Source organism: Pelodiscus sinensis, chromosome 19 (assembly GCF_052426305.1).
Source record: "Pelodiscus sinensis isolate ZL-2025 chromosome 19, ASM5242630v1, whole genome shotgun sequence".
NCBI lineage: Eukaryota > Metazoa > Chordata > Testudines > Trionychidae > Pelodiscus > Pelodiscus sinensis.
The window spans coordinates 32,067,345-32,087,418 of NC_143070.1; the positions used below are offsets into that span (position 1 = coordinate 32,067,345).

At 54.0% G+C, this 20,074-nt stretch overlaps 7 non-coding genes across 7 annotated transcripts; 5 read left to right on the forward strand and 2 right to left on the reverse strand.

Moving 5' to 3' along the window:
* Positions 1-5,304: 5,304 nt before the first annotated feature.
* TRNAT-AGU (transfer RNA threonine (anticodon AGU)) lies at positions 5,305-5,378 on the forward strand. The gene has a single exon. It is a non-coding gene; the product is annotated as a tRNA-Thr (tRNA).
* A 1,788-nt stretch (positions 5,379-7,166) lies between these two features.
* Positions 7,167-7,282, forward strand: LOC149523032 (U5 spliceosomal RNA). Its single transcript, XR_016347502.1, has one exon. It is a non-coding gene; the product is annotated as a U5 spliceosomal RNA (small nuclear RNA).
* Positions 7,283-9,187: 1,905 nt separating this feature from the next.
* LOC142821710 (U1 spliceosomal RNA) lies at positions 9,188-9,351 on the forward strand. The gene has a single exon (XR_012898396.2). It is a non-coding gene; the product is annotated as a U1 spliceosomal RNA (small nuclear RNA).
* A 4,732-nt stretch (positions 9,352-14,083) lies between these two features.
* Positions 14,084-14,156, forward strand: TRNAR-CCU (transfer RNA arginine (anticodon CCU)). Its single transcript has one exon. It is a non-coding gene; the product is annotated as a tRNA-Arg (tRNA).
* Positions 14,157-16,797: 2,641 nt separating this feature from the next.
* Positions 16,798-16,879, forward strand: TRNAS-AGA (transfer RNA serine (anticodon AGA)). The gene has a single exon. It is a non-coding gene; the product is annotated as a tRNA-Ser (tRNA).
* A 1,660-nt stretch (positions 16,880-18,539) lies between these two features.
* On the reverse strand, positions 18,540-18,611 carry TRNAE-UUC (transfer RNA glutamic acid (anticodon UUC)). The gene has a single exon. It is a non-coding gene; the product is annotated as a tRNA-Glu (tRNA).
* Positions 18,612-19,639: 1,028 nt separating this feature from the next.
* Positions 19,640-19,713, reverse strand: TRNAT-UGU (transfer RNA threonine (anticodon UGU)). Its single transcript has one exon. It is a non-coding gene; the product is annotated as a tRNA-Thr (tRNA).
* Between the last annotated feature and the right edge of the window lie 361 nt (positions 19,714-20,074).

The following is a 20,074-nucleotide window of genomic DNA, read 5'->3' on the forward strand; positions in this document are numbered from 1 at the left end:
GATGCCGGGCTGTTGCTCCTGGGCAGCCCCTGGCTGGAATGTGCCAGTCTCAGTCCTGGCTGAGCCCTGGCTACCGAGAGAAGAGGCCAATGCAAACAGCCCCTGGCAGCCAGGGAGTTAGCACGTCGGTGGGTGGGGCAGGGAGCTGGGGGCAGATCTTGGCTCTAACTCACTGTGTGACCTTGGCCCATTCAGTGAATCTCTCCCTGGCCACATGGCCCTGTCTGTACAGCAGGGACAGCAACACTCACAGGCCACAGGAGGGGGCTGGTTTGATGCTTCACCCCACGGCCCAGCAATGAGCCCCCCAAGTTCCCCCTGTGCTCGGGGAGCCAGGTTTGCTGTGTGGCAGGTACCGTCAGGCCTGGGCACTGGGATTAGTTACCAGTTTCCCTGGCCCTGTGGCACTGCTAAGCTAGCAGCTGAGAGGGCTGCGTGGTTCAGGCATTGGGCTAACCCCCCAATAGGGTTTCCCTGTGCAGGTTCACACCCTGCTTGCAGGGAGGCCTGTGTTTTGGCTACACCCGTCACCAGGAGAACAAACTCCATAAAGCCTGAGAGAATTCTGCCTCCTCTGCCCCCCCCCCCCCATCAAGCCACTTCTGCTCCTGTTAGAGAAATGCCTGGGGTGGTGTCTCAGGCAAACTCTCAGCTCCTGCAGCCCCTGCCCCTCACCCAGCACCCCATGGCTCAACCCTACCCCTGGGGGCTGCTCCACCCTGCAGTGTGACAGAAGGTTGGTGACAGGCGGGGGAGTCTGGGCCTGCCCCCAAAAGTCCATCCCTGCAGGGGGGAAATGCTGGGGATGTGAGGAGGGTCACCCCTCCATCCTTCCCCCCCCCCCCCCCCCCCCCGGTGGGCCAGTAAGGTGACCTCAACCCTGCAGGGCTATTTTGGGGTATGGCGGTACCTGTAATATCTATCCTGCGTGTTAACAGTGCCCCCTTATTGTGAAATCCAATGGGCTCCCTATTTCAATGTCCCGGTAAACCTCATTCCATGAGGAGGAAGGGACATTTCCGAATAGCAGGTTATTTCGATATTTTGTGCTGTGTAGACACCAAAGGGTTTTCAAAATAAGCTCAAAATGACAACTTCTGTAGCCCAAATTGTGTATCATATGTCACCCCTCTGTCTACGCTGAAGACGCTACATCAGGGCTCTGTCTGCACTTCAGAGACAACGCTTTAGTCCAGAGAACACCTCTGCTCTTCTGAATTTTATGAAGAGATGTTCCAAAAAAATAAAGTTTTTTTTTCTGACATTTGGCCCAGTGTAGACAGGCCAAATGTTGGAAAAGCCTCTTCTGAAAAAAGCAGCAGAACAAGCTACACAAATTGGGGTTTGCAATTTGTGTAGCTTTTTTCAGAAGAACAGTGAGGTGTAGACATAGCGGGCTCGTCTACATTGGCCCCTTTTCCGGAAGGGGCATGTTAATTTCAGCCATCGTAGTAGGGAAATGCGCGGGGGATTTAAATATCCCCCGCGGCATTTAAATAAAAATGTCCGCCGCTTTTTTCCGGCTTTTAGAAAAGCCGGAAAAGAGCGTCTACACTGGCCCCGATCCTCCGGAAAAAGCGCCCTTTTCCGGAGGATCTTATTCCTACTTCAAAGGAATAAGATCCTCCGGAAAAGGGCGCTTTTTCCGGAGGATCGGGGCCAGTGTAGACGCTCTTTTCCGGCTTTTCTAAAAGCCGGAAAAAAGCGGCGGACATTTTTATTTAAATGCCGCGGGAGATATTTAAATCCCCCGCGCATTTCCCTACTACGATGGCTGAAATTAACATGCCCTTTCCGGAAAAGGGGCCAGTGTAGACGTAGCCACTAAGTAGAAATACTTGATTACGCTACTCAAGACCTTTTTGGGGTATTTGTACTTTACTCAAGTTATTTATTTTCGTCACACTTTGACTTTTAATCAAGTTGGGTTTTTAAGACAATATTGTACTTTTTACTCCACTCCAATTTCCAGAGGCGCTGGGTTGCTCACGACTTGCATCCTTCTGATTTTCTAAAGCCCAGCAGCATGTGCAAGCACCAGTCATCCAAAAAACAGCCAATCCACAAGCACAATGCCCCTGCCAAGGAAGAAGCCTTTTAATAGCTGCTTCAGCACCTTGTCATTCAAACCCAGTATCCCTGCAGGCCCTGCCAGCCTGAGACCTGAGCGAGCAGGGCGGCTGCCCAGGGCTCCGTGCTGAGGGGGTTTTATGAGCTGTCTCATGTGACCTTACCTGAGGCCATGCAGCTAAACAGGAGGGAACCCAACAGCCAGGGTCAGGGGGAACAGAGGCACTTACTTGTGCTGGGTGAATCCTCTGCTCTGGTGGGAGCAGCAGCAGGGTGGGTGGGTGCCAGGGGCAGGGGTTCCCCATTCCCCCTGGGACAGAGGCCCCTGTGGGGAGGAGATGGGGCAGGCTGTGCTGGCGGAGGCTGGGGGTGGGTGGCTGAGTGGGTTGGGGATTGAAGAACAGGACCCAGAAGCCTGATGCTGAAACTCCCCCTTAATCTGGAGTTTCACACCCTGACGGATCAGAATAAAGTGTCTCAAAGGAGCTACAGCCCCACAGCCCAGCCTAGGGATGGCTCAGCCAGTGGGTTAGAAGCACCGGGACACAGAGAGACTCAGGAGCTGCTCAGAGACAACCACTGGCAAGAAGCAGAACAATTCCCCGAGCAGACGACTGGTTCTGGCTCATTTGCTGGGACTTAAGGAGAACACCAAAGTCCTGAGTCTCCTCCCTGTGACTGGCCCCTGCTCAGCCAATCAGAACTGGGACTAGAACTGGAAGGCTGTGTCTACACTGGTGGGCTGAGTCTACACTGACGAGTTATTGCACAAGAAGGTTTACTGGAAAGCGTGGTAAGAGAGGGCTTCTTGCACAACAGCTCTGCTCTTTTCTACCAGGTGTAAGTCCTTTTGCACACGAGCGCTTGCATAAGAGGGCAGTGTGGACACAGGACAGGGGTTTCTTGCACAAGAGAGTATCCATACTGCCATGGATGCTCTTGCTCAAAAGCACAGCTCACACATGGCAGTGTGGATGTTTCTTGCACAAGAACCTGCCAGTGCAGACATAGCCAAAGGGACCTTCAGAGCTAAAGTCCAGTCCCCTTCCTCACAGCAGGACAAAGCACCTGCATCAATGTTTCTCCAAATCAGGGAGTTACCAGGAGTGGAGTTTGAACCCACGCGGACACACATCTATTGGATCATAAGTCCAACACCTTAACGACTCGGCCACCCTGGTGGCATGAAGCAATCCAGAAGGGTGAAAGTTCTCTCTCCAAACAGCCTAGGGACTCCCTCTCAGAGCATCTGCCCATCCCAACTCTGTGCCAGGGCTTCCCACTGAGAGGCTGAGAGAGCCGCCCCCTCCTTGCCAGTGAGGAGGGAAGCAGGGAAAAGGGAAACCAAACAAGACAAAACCCAATGTCCGCAGGGATTCCTAGGGACAAAGTCCTGGTGGGAAAAATACCCCCCCCCCCACACACAGACCTTCACCCAGTATTTTCCCCACCTTGCATTGGATCAAGTTAATATTTCCAGCCTTTGTTTTTACAGCATGGACAGCCAAACCCATTCACAAACTTTTGCCAGACCAGTAGCATTACGTTTACATGTCTGCAGGGCTTGCCAAGGGGCTGCGAACCCCGCTCACCAGCCGCGCAGAATCGCACACTGCGCATGCGCAGACTGCACTGAGCACCGCACCGGGCTAAAGTCTACTCACCACGGGCAGATTGCCCTAATTGCCGAGCCCTGCATATCTTCATACACATTATGCAAATAAGTGTAGATATCTGCAAACACTGATCTGCTCGCTCCCCCAACCTTGCACGTGCTGGGAGCAGTTTCCCTGGACCCAGGCTGGGATCAAACCCCCTCTGCTGGGAACAGCCCTGGGCCAGATTCTCCTCCTACAGCCCCGGGGCGGCTGCTCTCTGGAGAAGGGGGGGGTCTCTCTTACCTGCCCCCGCAATGGGCAGGGACTGGGCTGGGGGCACTGCCCTGGGAGAGGTTCCTGAGGAGAAGCTTTCCCCCTCCTGGCAGCCGACACTGGGGGAGCTCTGAGACTCCAGGGCAAAGGCCTCCAGCCCCCCAGGTCCTGGGATTAGGAGGCCCTGGAACCAGGCCCCCTGGGGTAGCATTGTGGCCAGGGGGCTCTGACCCACAGGGGGGCTGGCCCCAGAGCCCAGGGCCTGGGAGTCTGGTCAGCAAGTGAGATTCGCCCGTCAGTCCAAGCTACTTTCTCCCCGGCTGCCGTTCCTGCCTGTCCCGTGCCAGCGCCGCACGCAGACCAGTGGGGCAGGACGGGGGGTGTCAGTGGGGCCCTGCTCTCAGTCCATCCCTCACAGGCCCTGTGGGCTGCTCGAGGGCTGAGCCCGTCGCCCAGGCCTGGCGCAGGGATGGAACATGGGGCACGTTTCCCCCTGTGAGCGTGTGCGGGGGCAGGAGGAAGCCACACGGGCCCAGCTGAAGGTTTTGTGCTGGGGCTAGAGGCTTGAACCCGAACTGTCGGCCTCAGCGGGACTTGCTCCTCCCCCCTCTCCTGCCTTGCTGCCTCCTTTGGCCAGCAGCGCTCAGGGGCAGCCGGGAGAGCCGGCACCAAGGGCAGAGGAGGCCGAGGCACAAGCCCCTCAGAGGGGACAGGCCTGAGGCCTCTGGCTTGCCCAGGCTCACGCCAAGGGGCTTTCTGTGGTGCCGGGTGGGGGAGGGAGGCCAGGCCCAGGCCGGTGGGAGAAGGGGCAGCGCCTGCCAGGGCAGCAAGGGGAGCTGCAGGGAGCGAGACGCGGCGTTTCTGCCGGGATCACTCAAGGGTCCTTCTGCGGGTGAAGCGCCTGTGACACCCCTGTGCTGCTGGGTTCCTCTGCCCCTCCCTGGGAGGCCGGCCCCTTCGGGGGCTCTTGCCCTGGCACTCGGCCAAGGGCCACCTGGGCAAAGCAGCCTGCCCCAATCACCTTCCATAGCTCAGCTGGCAGAGCAGAGGCCTGTAGCGGGTGCTCGGCAAGTGTCCTTAGGTGGCTGATTCAACTCCAGCTGAAAGGAGAGATTCTTCTCCCTCCCCCTGGCTGCAGGCCCGGCCTTAGGACCAGGCGGCTGCCTTGGGTCTGTCCCTTTGGGGCCTGCTGCTAAAACTGACAAAAAGGTTTTGGGTTCCAGCTGCTGATGAAATGTCTTGGGCTGCGCAGGCCTTGAGTCATGGCAAGAGCTGGAGGGGAATGGGGAACGACTGCACTTTGGAATGGGAAGGGGGTGTCTGGCACCATAAAGTAGAACAGTTCTAAGGTTGCTTCAAGGAGGGCACCATGGCTTAGTTGGCTAAAGCGCCTGCCTAGTAAGTAGGAGATCCTGGGTTCAACTCCCAGTGGTGCCTTGTTGCCAGGTCAATGGGTCTTTTCTTCCCACCATTCTTCAACATGTATCTGGAGTTGCTTTTACCTTCAGCTGAGCTTGGTGGTGCCCTCACAGTGGGAGTAGGATAGTAGCAAAGAGCAGGAGGTACCCCAGGGGTTTGATTTTGTGAGGCTTAGCTAGAATTGCTAAATCAAGCTTTGGAAGATGGATTGCAGCAGCCATCTCCACCAGAGTGAAGACATGGCCTAATGGTGCAATTAGTTAGATGCCAACACTAACAGCCCCACTGCTGGTAACTCACTGGCTACGTCTAGACTGGCAAGTTTTTCCGCAAAAGTCTGTCTACACTGTCCGCTTGAATTTGCACAAGAACACTGACGATCTAATGTAAGATTGTCAGTGTTCTTGCGCAAATACTATGCTGCTCACGTTCGGGAAAAAGCCCTCTTGCGCTAATGTATTTGTGCAAGAGGGCCAGTGTAGACAGCTCAGGACTGTTTTGTGCAAAAAAGCCCCGATGGCGAAAATGGCGATCGGGTCTTTCTTGCGCAAAACCGCGTCTAGACTGGCATGGACGCTTTTCTGCAAAGAGTGCTTTTGCGCAAAAGCGTCCGTGCCAATCTAGATGCTCTTTTCCGCAAATGCTTTTAACAGAAAAACTTTTCCGTTTAAATCATTTGCGGAAAATCATTCCAATCTAGACGTCGCCACAGAGGCTACATCTACACTAGAAGTTTTCTCCTTAAAAAATATGTTAATGAGAGACTCAATAGCATGAGTCACCATCTCATTTGCATATTTTCTGCCAATGGGATTTTTGTGCAAAAACAAGCTGTGTGAACACTTTTTTTGGCACAAAACCCCCTTTTCCCAAAAGATTCTTATGCCCCCCCAAAAGAGGTATATTGATCTTTCAGAAAAAGGGGGTTTTGTGCAAAAAGAAAACTTCCATACTGCTTGTTTTTGGACAACAACCCCAGTGCAAAATCAGTTTGCAAGAAAATATGCAAATAAGATCATGACTCATGCAAATGAGACCCTAATTAGCACCTTCTTTTGCTGAGAAAACTCGTCGTGTAGATAATGCAATAGAAGCACAGCGTGTCAGAGAATTGTTCCAGTGATGCTCCCAGACGAGGGGGTTACAAACCCCGCGCTAGACCCCGTGCCAGGGTTTTTGTCACCAGCGCGGCTGTTCCTGTTCTGTTCCGTGCTGTGAACGTTCCTGAGAAGGTTGGAACCAACCCGGCTCCTTTAGGGAGCGGAAGCTCCTAGGGGTGGAGACTGAGGTGTTTAAACAGCGCGAGCAAACCGGGGGCAGCACCAGCCCGCCCAGGCGGGGGAGAATCACACTCAGGTGTCCCGGGGTCTGGCTCGATCACAGCGGGTGGGCTACCAAGAAGGGCCGCAGGTGCAAGCTGCAGCGTTGGAGGCTGGGGACAAGCTGCCGACTTTGCTGCCGCGGGGCAGGCTGGATCCTCTGTAGGCTCCGTGGCTGACCCACCCTCCCCTGGGGCAGTTCAGCGGCTCATGCCCCGGCCCTTACACGCGGCAGCGACCAGAGCCCCAAGCCCGCCTGCCCCTCCCGAGGGCAGCGTGGAGCCCGGCACCCCCAAGCTACTGGCCGAAGGGCCCGCGGGGAACCAGCACGCGGCCTGCGCCCAGAACAGCGGTGGGACCGGCAGCAGCTGCCCAGCCCGGCCCGCAGCAGCGAGCTAGGGGCTGCAGCCGCAGCTCGGAGATCTGGGCTCCTCTGCGTGAGAAACAGACGCCGTTTTTCTGGCAGTGCCTCTGCAGCTACTGTGCTATACTCTGGTTTCTCTTCAGATCGTATAAATCTTTCGCCTTTTACTAAAGATTTCCGTGGAGAGGGACGGTTATGAGTTTGCACTCAATTTTTTGAGGCTTCACTCCAGTGAAGCTACCCAATGGTGTGAAAAAACAGAACTGAGACCTGTAGATGCCTATGTTTATTTGAAAATGTTGTTGTATCTTATGGTGTGCTACCTTTTTTAATAGTAGTAGTCGTGTTAGTCTAGTCTAGCTAAAACAAAAAATAGAGCTATGTAGTGCTAACAAGAGGGGTTACGTCTAGACTGACATGATTTTCCAGAATGCTTTTAATGGAAAAGTTTTCTGATAAAAGCATTTTTGGAACAGAGCATCTAGATTGGCACAGACACTTTTCCCCCAAAAGCACTTTTTGCGGAAAAGCGTCCGTGCCAATCTAGACGCGCTTTTCCACAAAAAAGCCCCAATCGCCATTTTCGCGATTGAGGCTTTTTTGCGGAAAACAAATCTGGGCTGTCTACACTGGCCCTTTTGCTCAAAAGTTTTGCGCAGAAGGACTTTTGCCCGAACTGGAGCAGCATAGTATTTCCACAAGAACACTGACAATCTTATGCGAGATCATCAGTGCTTTTGCCTAAATTTAAGCTGCCAGTGTATACAGCTGGCAAGTTTTTCTGGAAAAGCGGCTGATTTTCCGGAAAACTGGCCAGTCTAGACACAGCCTTCCGTTAAAAGCATTTGTGGAAAATCATGCCAGTCTAGACGTAGCCCAGGGATACAATCAAAAAAAGTGAACACCTATAAAAAAGACAAATCAAATTTCAGAACAGAGGAGAGATGGGAGGGGGGAGGTAAATGTCTGTGAGCTAATGATATTAGAGGTGATAATTGGGGAAGCTATCTTTGTAATGGGTAAGATAATGTATATAACTGGACAAACGTCTCAGATGCTTCTCCAAAGAATCAATTCTCACAAAAGGGATATCAGACAGTATCACAAAGAAAAACAGTGTTTTGCCATTTCAATCAGAAATGGCATTGTCTCAACGACTTGATTACCTGAATACTGCTTGTCTACGTCTACGCTGGCATGATTTTCCGAAAATGCTTTTAACGGAAAAGTTTTCCGTTAAAAGCATTTTCGGAAAAGCACATGTAGATTGGTAGGATGCTTTTCCGCAAAAGCACTTTTTGCAGAAAAGCGTCCGTGCTAATCTAGACGCGGTTTTCCACAAAAAAGCCCCGATCGCCATTTTTGCGATTGGAGCTTTTTTGCGGAAAACAGTACTGTGCTGTTGACTCTGGCCCTCTTGCGCAAATGATTTGTGCAAGAGGGCTTTTGCCCGAACGGGAGCAGCACAGTATTTCCGCAAGAACACTGACGATCTTACATGAGATCGTCAGTGTTCTTGCGGAAATTCAAGAGGCCAGTGTAGACAGCTGGCAAGTTATTCTGGAAAAGCGGCTGATTTTCCGGAATAAGTGGCCAGTGTAGACACAGCCCGGATGCGCCCGGCTCTGGAGGGTGACGGGCCCAGCTGGGCCAGGGGTGTCGGGGCGAGAGCAGAAGCCACACGGACCCGGTGCCTCCTGAGTGGCGGCTCCTGCCCAAGCCAGCCCCTGCTGGGTGTGCGGTCCGCAGCCGGGGAGAGCGCTGGCTGGGTCGGGAGTCGGGGTGCAGCAGCGCCGCTGGGCTCCTCGCCGCTGAAGCGGGACTCAGGCCAGAGAGGGGATAGAGCGCCGGGCCCGGGCAGACAGGCAGGCGGGGGTGTGTCCCGGGCGGAGAGGCGGAGCGGCGTGAGCATGTATACAGATGCGGGCGCGAGCGGAGGCTTGTGGGAGCGGGAGCGGGCTGGCAAGCAGGGCCCGCCTTGGGCACGCAGGGCTCGGTGTGGGTGTCGGGGGTGGCTTGAGGACGGGTGTGGGCGGTAGGGGAGCGTTTGGGGCGCGGCAGTGTGGGTGCGCTAGGCGGCGTCCCCCATGATGTGAAAGGGTTTGGGCGGTGGGGGGCAGGCGGTGGTTGTGCAGGTGGAACTCATACTTACCTGGCAGGGGAGATACCATGATCATGAAGGTAGTTTTCCCAGAGTGAGGCTCATCCATTGCACTGCGGGTGTGCTGACTTCTGTGATTTCCCCAAATGCGGGAAACTCAACTGCATAATTTGTGGTAGTGGGGGACTGCGTTTGCGCTTTCCCCTGGTGCTCGCTGTGAACAATAGACTGACAGATGACCAAGGCAAATGGAAAGGGGACATTGCTGCTCCTGTCCTCGCTCTTTTTTCTCTCTGTGGCGAGCATTGCTTGTTTTTTGCATTTTTCTCTGCTCGGTCCCTGTTCCGTGCTCAGGCTTGACTTGGCCCGGCCCAGTCTGTGAGGGCTCTTTTTTCTGTTTCTTCTGCTATGTCCCGGGAAGCACATTGCTCTCCTAGGCCATTGATGCTCCTTTTCAGCCACCCTGCTCGCCTTACAGGAAGTTTCCCCTAACGGCCTGCCGGCCCTCGCTGCAGCCCCAGCCCCAGCCCCAGCCCCTTGCTTCTCGTCCTGCACCTCCCTCCCCAAGCTTCAGAAGAACCAGAAGTTCTCCCTTCTCTGCCTAGCAGCCTTTTATGGCCCTGAAAACTCTTAGCAGCTCCCCTCTAGCAGACTCCCTTCAAATCTTCTACACCACGCACAGTCAGTTTCTCTTGCACTTTTCTGCATTCACTGTCTCCGATTTGTATGGGTCTGCCTCCCTTCCCGCCCACAGGGCACGATGCTCCAGCTAGGCCTAATCCTCACCGTGCAGAGCGGAAGAATTACTTTTCCTGTCTTGCGCACGACGCTGCTGCTTCCGCTAACGCGCCCCAGAACGATGTTCGTTGCTCTGGCAACCTATTTACCGCTCTCGACTCCCGTTTACCTCGTGGTCCGCTGTGACAGCCTCGTGGTCCCTGGCCCTCTCCCCTGCTGCACCGATTCTTGTCCACAGTATTCCTTCCTAGACAGCCGTTTCCCATTCTCTCTCTCTCTCTCTCTCTCTCTCTCTGCCACCATGCATGCAGGCGCAAGCAACGGATCAATCGTTCGTAAGCGGAGTACTTTGCATTTGGCCTTATTGAACTTCAACATAGTCTCTCCAAACCATTTCTCTGCTTTGTCCAGATCATTTCGAATTGCGAGGATCCTGTCCTCCACAGCACCTGCAACCCCTCCCAGCTCAGGGTCCTCCGCAGTATAAGCGTACTCTCTACGCCGCCCATCTGAATGGCTGAGGAAGGGAACCGGGCCCACAAGGAATCCCTGCCAGACCCCCGCTTGTTACGCCCTTCCAGGGAGGCTGGGCACTATGGCGATAACTATTCCCCGGGAATGGTATCCCTGAACCTTTAGCAGCCCCCTGATGGTAGCTCTGTCTATTTTGCGTTTGGCTAGCGAGCACGTTCGTGCCCAAGTAACGCGAGACGGTACCCACAGCTTTCCTGAAGACATCAGATATACCCTTTTGATAGGTTGCCCCTTCCCCCTCTTCGGGAATCTCTCCCGCCTGCCGCGAGTTTTCTGAAATAATCCTCCATATCTCAGATGTCACCCCAGTCAGCTCCTTGAGTACGGGGGGTGAGGATGCCGTTTCCCATTCTCTCTCTCTCTCTCTCTCTCTCTCTCTCTCTCTCTCTGCCACCGTGCACGCGGGCGCAAGCAACGGATCGATCGTTCGTAAGTGGAGTACTTTGCATTTGGCCTTATTGAACTTCATCGTAGTCTCTCCAAACCATTTCTCCGCTTTGTCCAAATCATTTCGAATTGCGAGGATCCCGTCCTCCACAGCACCTGCAACCCCTCCCAGCTCGGGGTCCTCCGCAGTCTTGATAAGCGTACTCTCTACGCCGCCCATCCAAATGGCCGAGGAAGGGAACAGGGCCCACAAGGAATCCCTGCCGGACTCCCGCTCGTTACGCCCTTCCAGCGAGGCTGGCCACTACGTCGATAACTATTCCCTGGGAACGGTATCTCTGACCCTTTAGCAGCCCCCTGACAGTAGCTCCAGCTAGCTTGCGTTTGGCTAGCGAGCGCGTTCGTGCGCAAGTCACGTGAGACGGTACCCACAGCTTTCCTGAAGACAGCAGATATACCCTTTTGATAGGTTGCCCCTTCCTCCTCTTCGGGAATCTCTCCCACCTGCCGCGAGTTTTCTGAAATAATCCTCCATGTCTCAGATGTCACCCCAGTCAGCTCCTTGAGTACGGGGGGGAGGGGATGCATTTCATCACACTGCCTCGGTATCTCGGCCTTCGCAACATCCTCCGGCCTAGGCCCCAACTCAGCGGCTGCCAGGAAACAGATTACTGGGGCTACGTCTACACTGTCACCCTTTTCCGGAAATGCTTAAAACGGACCAGTTTTCCGTTATAAGTATTTCCGGAAAAAGCGTGTCTAGATTGGCAGGATGCTTTTCCGGAAAAGCATTTTTTCCGAAAAAGCATCCGTGGCCAATGTAGACGCGCTTTTCCGCAAAAAAGCCCCGATCGTCATTTTCGCGATTGGGGCTCTTTTGCGGAAAAGAATACTGGGCTGTCTACTCTGGCCCTTTTCCAGAACAGTTTTTCCGGAAAAGGACTTTTGCCCGAATGGGAGCAGCATAGTTTTTCCGGAAAAACACTGACGATTTTACATTAGATCGTCATTGCTTTTCCGGAAAAGCAAGCAGCCAGTGTAGACAGCTGGCAAGTTATTCCGGAAAAGCGACTGCTTTTCTGGAATAAATGGCCAGTGTAGACACAGTCTGGGGCTGTGTCTAGACTGGCCAGTTTTTCTGGAAAATCAGCCACTTTTCCGGAAAAACTTGCCAGCTGTCTACACTGGCCGCTTGAATTTCCACAAAAGCACTGACGATCTCATGTAAGATTGTCAGTGTTTTTGCAGAACACTATGCTGCTCCCTTTTGGGCAAAAGTTTTTTTCCGAAAAACTTTTGCGCAAAAGGGCCAGTGTAGACAGCAGAGATTTGTTTTCCGCAAAAAAGCCCCAACTGCGAAAATGGCGATCGGGGTTTTTTTGCGGAAAAGCGCGTCTAGATTGGCCACAGACACTTTTCCGCAAAAAGTGCTTTTGCGGAAAAGCATCCTGCCAATCTAGACACGCTTTTCCGAAAATGCTTTTAACAGAAAACTTTTCCGTTAAAAGCATTTCTGGAAAATCATGCCAGTCTAGACGTAGCCTGGGGCTGTGTCCACACTGGCCACTTATTCCGGAAAATCAGCCACTTTTCCAGAATAACTTGCCAGCTGTCTACACTGGCCCCTTGAATTTCCAGAAAAGCAACTGACGATCAATTGTAAAATCATCAGTGCTTTTCCGGAAAAACTATGCTGCTCCCATTCGAGCAAAAGTCCTTTTCCGGAAAATTGTTCCGGAAAAGGGCCAGTGTAGACAGCACATATTTCTTTTCTGCAAAAAAGCCCCGATCGTGAAAATGACGAAATAAGCTCTTTCGAAAGATGCTCGAAAGAAGCAGCGCCATTGGCGCGGCTCAAATGGCGTAGCTTATTTCGAGCCGCAGCTGTGGCATAGACGTGCCCAACCGGACCAGGAAGGTCGGCCTACGGTCTGCAAAATGCAGTCCTGCCGCGTAAGCCGATCCCACGGCTACTCGTTTTGCGTTTCTCTTTCCTGTGCTGTCAAGTCCGTTCAACGCTGTACGCCTCTGAAGGAATAGGCCTTCCATTCTACCTGTGGGCTGAGAGTCACATCTGGATGCGGATGGGGAGGGGGGGCGTCGCGGGGCTTTTTTGCGGAAAACACTGCTGTGCTGTCTACATTGGCCCTTTTCCGGAATAGTTTTCCGGAAAAAGGACTTTTGCCCGAATGGGAGCAGCATAGTATTTCCGGAAAAGCGGCCGATTTTTTACAGTAGATCGTCAGTGCTTTTCTGGAAATTCAAGGGGCCAGTGTAGACAGCTGGCAAGTTATTCAGGAAAAGCGGCTGATTTTCCGGAATAAATGGCCAGTGTAGACACAGCCATTGGCTATGTCTACACTGACCCCTTTTCCGAAATGGGCATGCTAATTTTCAACTTCAGAATAGGGAAATCCGCGAGGGATTTAAATATCCCCAGCGGGATTTAAATAAAGATGTCCGCCGCTTTTTTCCAGCTTGGGGAAAAGCCGGAAAAAAGCGTCTAGACTGGCCCGATTCTCCGGAATAAAGCCCTATTCCGGAGGATCTCTTATTCCTACTTCAAGGTAGGCCAGGGAAACTGGTAAATAATCTCAGTGCCAAGGCCTGACGTCACCTGACCCACAGAATTCACACAGCAAACCATTTCAGCAGTCATGCAGAGGGGTCCTGGGTGCTCTGGTCTGAGGCTGCCTTAGAGGTGAGTTCAAGGGGAAACTTCACAAAGGAGATTCCAGGCAGCCAGGCCATGGGGGTCTCTGAGATTGCCCCTGTCCCACCTGGCTGTTGCCAAGGTTGCTCTGTGAGGTCACTGCCTCCCAGCCAATAAGCTGAGGTGCTGTAAAAGTTCCTTGTGATGTCACTGCTGCCTGGCAGGCTCATGTCGTGCCACTAGCCAGTCCCTTGGCATGTGTGAGCTGCTCCCCCTCTGCCCCCCTCACTCAGGGCTGGTTCTGGGGCTCACACGGAACATCAGAGGCTGCCAGGGGCCCTCCTGTGGGGCTGTGAGTGTTGCTCCCCCTGCTGTACAGATAGGGCCATAGAGCATCAGGAGACTGCAGCGGTGGGAGACACTTCCCTGGATTCGGGAGGGAGACGAGACGTCAAGGCCCATGACTTGGAGCCAGCTACAGATACCCATGGAAAGCTGATTTTCAGAGGGGTGTGATCAGCCCTTCCTGTGTATCTGGCTTCTTCAAAGGGGATTCATTAGGAGCTAAAAGTTGAAGAAGGGCCATTTAGAAAGGTGAATTTCTTGCCCTGGCAGGCTTTTCTGTGTGCCCCAGTGGCCTAATGGACAAGGCACTGGCCTCCTAAGCCAGGGATTGTGGGTCCAAGTCCCACCTGGGGTGACAGTTTTGTTGTTGTTCACTAACAAATAGTTTGCATTCTTTTGCTCTCTGAAATAGTTGGCAAAGATGCCCTGCAGTTACTGTCTCCCTTGCTGCAGAAGCTGTCCAGACTCCTCACTAGCTTGTGTTAGGTGCAGATCTGGTTGCTAAAAGCCCAGGTATTCAAAGTCAGAATGAAGAGGCACATTCTGCTCTAGAAGGCCCAGGAGTGACAGACAGAGGGAGGTGGCTGTAGCAGGGTCTGCCTGGAGACAAAGCGGAGCCTGAGGATGAGAAGGCCCAGGAGAGGCAGAGACTCCAGAGCAGTGGGGTGGTTAGTTATTTGGTCTGGCAAACTGACAGAAAATCCCCAGGCCCTGAGCATGGTGCGGGCAAGGCCCATGGGGCAGTTTGCCTGGTAGGGTTTGGGGGGTGGAGAAGCTGTGAAGCTCTGTGAGTGGATAAGGTCCCTGGCTGAGCTGCGCCACCTGCCGTGTGTGTGACTCAAACTGTCCCTCGTCCCCTTTTGTGTGTCTGTTGCGCTTCCAGCTTCTTTCCTCAGGCATGTTCATCCGGCAAAGACCCCAGCAGGGATCTTGTATCTTCCTTTGTGCAGCTCAGCCGCAGACACAGCCAGGGCTGGAAGGAAATTGCTGCACTTTGGGAGTCAAAGGTGTTGTCTGGGACCACAGAGCAGTTTCACCCAATAGCTTGAGGGGGGCACCATGGCTTAGCTTGCTCCGTCTAAACAGAAGAGCCTGGGTTCAACTCCCAGTGGTGCCTTGTTGCTTCCTTTGCTCACATTTTCCCAGGTCCTTCTGGGACACAGAAGAGGCCTCCCCTGGCCACCCATGAAACTGCTTGGCTGACCCAGGGCCTGAAAGGGGCCATTAGGCAAAGACCAGAAGTGGCGATGCTGGGGTAGTGACTGCCCTGCACTCTCCGTGGTGTGAGGAGCCGGGCGGGAGAGGAGTCCCAGAGGTTGTTGGGTGGGAGAGTAGAGTTTATCAGCCTTTGGGCTAAGCTCTAGAGCAGCCAAGGGAGAGGTGGGGAAGTGACTTCTGGATACTCTGTGTGGCCAGGGATGCGGACCAAGAGCCGTCCTTGTGTTTTTTGCCGTAAAGTGTTGTTTCTGGGTCCTTTGCCTAAGATCGAGCACGTCTGCCTTCCCGAGAGCCATGTCACAGGCACAACCCCCAGAGACCCCTCCAGGGACACATCACAGGACCAAGCAAGGGGCAGAAACACTGGACATTGTCAGTGTCTGGGCCAGAGATAAAGACCCTCTTGGAGCTGTGATCCGAGGGGGAGTCTCTGCAGGCCCGGCAGTCCAGGTGGACGAATGCAGACATCTATGAACATAAAAACATAAGAACGGCCCTACTGAGTCAGACCAAAGGTCCGTCTAGCCCAGTGTCCTGTCTGCCGACAGTGGCCAGCACCAGGTGCCCCGGAGGGGGTGGACCAAAAACAATGATCAAGCGATTTGTCTCCTGCCATCCGTCTCCAGCCTCTGACAAACAGAGGCCAGAGACACCATTTTATCCCCTGGCTAATAGCTTTTATGGACCTAACCTCCATGAAATTATCTAACATGTGGCCCAATGGCTGATGGCCTTGCAGAGAAAGGCCATCTCCCCCCTCCTGCATCCTAGACCAAGTCAGAGCCAAGGTCAACGAATTGCGGGAGGGGTATGTGAGGGTCTGTGAGGGCAGGTCCCGCTCTGGGGAAGCACCACAGCACTGTGCATACTGTGAGGAACTGGACCGAATCCCGGGGTGTGGGGAGCCCCTGTCTCCAGGGAGAGTTGTGGAGTCTGGGATGGAGATACCTGGGCAGCAGCAGCTGCAGCCTCAGGATGACAACGCTGATGGGCTGCCACTCCAGGAGACGCAGGAGGACTCCAAAACGTCTTCAGGCAGCGGGGAGGGAACATCAGGTGAGTGCTGGGAGGTTGCAACACACAGGACATGTCTACACTTGCATCCTCTTTCCAGAGAGGGATGCAAATGGAGACATTCGAAATTCTAAATGGAACCAGGATTTAAATATCCCGCGCTATATTTGCATAATCGTATCTGGGCGCTATTTCGAAATACTTTATTATGAAATAAAAAACAACGTTTAGATGCAGTTATTTTGGGAGAAAACCCTTCTTCCGAAATAACCCTTAAACACTCTCCTCTGGTCTGGACCTAACAGCAGTGTCAGCGTTTGCTAGTCGGGGCTCTGGACAGCACCTGCACAGAGGGAGATGGCAACTGCCCTGGCCAACTGTCCCAATGTCTCACAGCAGAAAAGACAGCAAAAGAGGCCAATGCAAACAGCCCCCTGGCAGCGAGGGAGTCAGCACGTCGGTGGGTGGGGCAGGGAGCTGGGAGCAGAGCTGGGCTCTAACTCGCTGGGTGCCCTTGGCCCATTCAGTGAATCTCTCCCTGGCTCTATGGCCCTGTCTGTACAGCAGGGACAGCAACACTCACAGGCCCACAGGAGGAGGCTGGTTTGATGCTTCACCCCATGGCCCAGCAAGGAGCCCCCCGGCTACCCCTGTGTTCTGGGAGCCATGTTTGCTGTGTGAATTCTGTGTGGCAGGTGCCATCAGGCCTAGGCACTGGGATTAGTTACCAGTTTCTCTGGCCCTGGGGCACTGTGCAGCTCACAGCTGTGATGGCCGAGTGGTTAAGGCATTGGACTAGAAATCCAATAGGGTTTCCCTGCGCAGGTTCAAATCCTGCTCACAGAGAGGCCTGTGTTTTGGCCACACCCCTAACCAGGACAACAAGCTGCACAACCCCTGAGCCACTCTCCCCATCCACAGTCAATCCCTTTCTGCGCCTTCCGAGAGAGAGAGGGGCCATGGTGCCTCATTATGGGTCCCTGAGCTCTAGGGAAACTCTCAGCTCCTGCAGCCTCTGCCCCTTGCTCAGCACCCCATGGCTCAGTCCTACCCCGGGGGCTGCCCTGCTCTAGAGTGTGATAGGAGCTGAGTGAGAGGATGAAACATCTGGGCCTGCCCCCATAGATCCATCCATGAAGGGCAGAAATGCTGGGGATATGATGTGGGTCACTCCTCCCGAGGCACACAACCCCCCCCCCCCCCCGCCCTGTGTTGGGAGATGTATTGGGGGGGGGGGGTCTTGTTCTCTGCTCTTTCTCTGCCTTGGCCAAAGAATTAGTAACAGAATATTTGTCCAAGTTTATGTACAGACAAAAACTAATTTAAGCATGTTTCTGTGGGGTAGTGATTATCATGTTTGCTTAATGTGCAAAAGGCTCCTGGTTGAAAGCCAAGCAGAAATGGGGGACAGGGAGGTTCTGGTCTGATTTGTGTCTCCCCAGCTAAACACGGCTCCTGCTGCTTGGGATAAGCCCAACTCCCAAGCTGAGTAAACCAAGGAACAGCAGGAGCCCTGCCCTAGAAAGGGAGGTAGGGACCAGTGTGTGTATGGCCCAGACAGACAGCCCCAGGCTGGGAGAGCAGAGCTGCCCAACAGCTCTAGTGCTCCTCAGCCCCCAGGAAGGCACATTGGTGCTAACAACATGCTCATGTGATGCCACATTACAGCCAGGCCCACACAGAGTGTTTCTTGGGGTGTCACCTGATTTCCTGCAAGTGCAGCCCTTGTACCTGCCCCCTGAAAGAATAGAGCCCCAGGCTGTAGCTCAGCTTTCATTCTACCAGGCAGTTTGTGAGGGCAGCTCTGAACAAACCCATTAACTTGAAATTATTAGCCTCTGCTAGCACATGCTAAAGCCTGGGATTGAACCAGGGACCTTTAGACCTTCGGTCTAACGCTCTCCCAATTGAGTTACTTTGGCTGTGGTAAGAGTCCTGTGTGGCCTGTAATTCTCTGTCCAGGATGTTTGGCCACATGTCGTCATGCCCTGCCCAGGAAGGCCAGACTGGCCTTTCCACAGCGCCCCTCCCCCACAGCCCAGAGCCAAGGTTCCCTCTAAGCCAGGCCTGGGCAATACAGGCCAGCGGGCTGGATCCAGCCCATGAAGCCACCCAACATGGCAGCAAGAAGCCTCAGGCAGATTCCCTGCTCGCCCTGCCCCCACGCACAGCTGAGAGAAGGGGCTGCTGGGCCCTTTGTGTCTCTCAGCTGGAGAGGAAAAGGCTTCAGGCCTGGTCCCTGCTCCAGGCTTGTTTGTGGCCAATGGGAGCTGCCTGCTTGAAGCCCTGGCCAGTCCCCACAAGCTCTTATTCACCCAGGCGTGTGGCCTGTGCCCCCTGTGCAGGGAAGGGGCTGCCTGAGAAATGTGCTTGGCTGCTGGGAGTGTCTCCCAGTCAGAGCCTGCCTCTGGCACCCCAGCCCCTCCCTTCCCCCAGCCCACTGGCCCTCCCTGTGATGGAAAAGGGCAAAGACTTGGCAGATTTCATTAATACAGATGAGGCTGGTTTCCCTGACTGGGAATTGAACCGAGGCCTCAGCAGTGAAAGTGCTGAATCCTAACCACTAGACCATCAGGGACACATGAACATGGGTCTCTCCTTAACTACCCTTGCCTTTCACAGGCCACTTTCTGTCCCCTTCAGGACATGGGTCCATTTTCCAATGGCCAGAGGGGACAAGACCAGAAACCAAACAGAACATCAGAACAGCCAGACGGGGCCATGCCAGTTGCCCAACTAGCCCAGGATCCTGTCTCGTGACAGCAGCCAATTTCATTGCCCAGTGGGAATCCTCAGGACAGACAATTGTTAAGTGATCCCTCCCATCGCCCATTCCTAGCTTCTAGAATACACCACCTAGGGACACCTGCCCTGTCCATCCTGGTTAAATACCATTGATTGACCTTCCCTGCATTAAATGATCCAGTTCTGTTTTGGATCAAATGTCTTGGGCTGCGCAGGCCTTGAGTCATGGCAAGAGCTGGAGGGGAATGGGGAACGGCTGCACTTTGGAATGGGAAGGGGGTGTCTGGCACCATAAAGTAGAACAGTTTCAAAACCCTTGTCATGGAGGGCACCATGGCTTAGCTGGCTGAAGCACCTGTTTTCTAAACAGTGGATCTTGGGTTCAAGTCCCAGTGGTGCATTGTTGTAACCTTTGCTCACTTTTACATATGCTCTTCTGGGACACAGAAGAGACCTCCCCTGGCCACCCATGGAACTGCTGGTTCAGGAAAAGGCTGATCGGGGAGGGGTGTTTGGAAGAAGGAACAACAGGTGAGAAGCACCTGATGCCCACGTACCCTGACTCTCTATGGCTGCAGGAGCTGCAGTGGTTGCTCCCTCAGTCTCTCTAGGCCCTGACCTGACCCCCTGAGGGAATCACAAGGGCGTGTGGTGCTGGCTCTCCTGTCCCAGCAATTGCAGTCAGAGCCCTGCCTTGCCAGTGCCAGCAGCTTCTGCAGGGGCTCCAGGTTTGTGGTTTCCTTCTTCCCAATACCCCTCTCAAATCAGCCTTTTCCTGAACCAGCAGTTACATGGGTGGCCAGGAGAGGCCTCTTCTGTGTCCCAGAAGGGCATAAGTAAATGTGAACAAAGGTTACAGCAAGGCACCACTGGGACTTGAGCCCAGGATCGCCTGTTTACAAGGCAGGTGCTTTAGCCAGCTAAGCCATGGTGCCCTCTTCTGAAGTGCCTTTAAAATGGCTCTTTATGTTTCCAGACAACACTTTTAACTCCCAAAGTGCAGCCATTCCCCACTTCCCTCCAGCCATCGAGCCCAGGCGGTGTCTGGCCCCTGGGCACAGAAAACTACAGCTCAGTGGGCAGGGGGCTTTGGCTTCCTTGCCCATGGGATGCTGTTGCAGGAATGGCTGCTCAGCAGAGACAGGGTTCGCCTGTGGAGGAAGGGAAGTGTATTTGGGTGCCGACTGGCTAACCTAGTGAGGAGGCTTTAAACTAGGTTTGATGGGGGCAGGTGCCCAAAGCCCAGAGGTAAGTGAATCACATGGACACCTGGGAGATGGGCCAGAAATGGGAGAG